A 1,499-nucleotide genomic window follows, 5' to 3' on the forward strand; every position below is an offset into this window, starting at 1 on the left:
GCTAAAAGAAAAAAAAAAATAATAATATTTAAAGAGAGAGATGCCTAGAAGGACCCTTTGATAATTATCTTTTCTTTTCATAAAAAGAACTTCCGCCTGGGAGATCTACGACGGAAGCGATTTACCTTCTTAGGCGGCTTATGGAAAATTCTAGAACATACAAGGAGGATCTCCATATGGTCTTCATCAATCTAGAAAAGTCTTACGATAGAGTCCCGAAGGATTTAATCTGGCATGTATTAGAGAAGAAAGGGATGTCAAGCAAATGCGTGGATATAATTAAAGACAAATATGGGGATGTGGTGACTAGTGTGAGATCTGCAAGACGTCAAGGTGAGGAGTTCCCAATTACAATCAGGTTACATCAAAGGTTCGTATTGAGATTTTACCTATTTATACTTATCATGGATGATTTAACCAGGAATATTCAAGGAAAGATCCCATCGTGTATGCATTTTGCGAATGATATTGTTCTAGTGGGTGAAATAGTGGCAGAGATTAATGATAAGTTAGAGTTATGGAGATCTATATTGAAATCGAGAGGTCTTAAGATAAGCAGAACGAAATCAGAGTATATGATATGTAACTTTAGTCGTTTGAGGACTGATAACAAAGGGGTGAAAATTGAGGGGAGGAGATTCTTCAAAATGACTTTTTTTATATCTACGTTTTACCTTAAACAAGGAAGGTGAGATTGACGATGATGTTTCCTACATAATTAAAGTAAGATGGATGAAGAGGAAAGGGGCGTTTGAAGCACTATGTGATTGTCGTATCCCTCTAAAGCTTATAGGAAAATTCTATAGGACATTCATAAGACCAACTATGATGTATGTGTAGAATGTTGGGTAGTCAAGAAGCATAATATAGATAAGTTGAGTGTGGAGAGATGAGGATGTTGAGATGAATGTGCGACAAAACTTTGAGAGATAGAGTGAGGAATGACTAGGTTAGAACTGATTTGGCAGTTCCCTGAATTCAGGATAAGCTCAGAGAATGTCGACTAAGATGATTTGTCGGTTGTCCATAAGCGAAATGTTTTAGAATTATTATTTTTATTTCTTAAACTTAGATCCATGTAGAGAATCCCATTTAGTTGGGATTAAATTGAGTTTTTATGATGTTGTTTTCATAAAATAAAAAGGATAATTTATAGCGCCATCACCTAAGAATGCCACTATTAGAGAAACACCCCCTGCATAATTTCAAATTACGTGCACACTCCCTACCGTCAGTCCCTGTTACGGAATATACCTTAAATGCTGACATCAATTGGTATATTTTTTTTAAATACCAAAATACCCTTCTAAAAAGTGAAGTACTTTATATACCCTTCTCTTAACCCCTAACCTTCATTACACACCCTCATACCTACCCTCCATCGTCTTTATCGAACGGTTCAGGAATATACGTCCTATTAGAAGAAAATTGGTCGTCCTTTGTGAGCAACAACAAACAACCTGAGCCATCTACACCATCTTCTCCACCCTCTCTACACC

Source organism: Macadamia integrifolia, chromosome 11 (genome assembly GCF_013358625.1).
Source record: "Macadamia integrifolia cultivar HAES 741 chromosome 11, SCU_Mint_v3, whole genome shotgun sequence".
NCBI classification, from domain to species: Eukaryota; Viridiplantae; Streptophyta; class Magnoliopsida; order Proteales; family Proteaceae; genus Macadamia; species Macadamia integrifolia.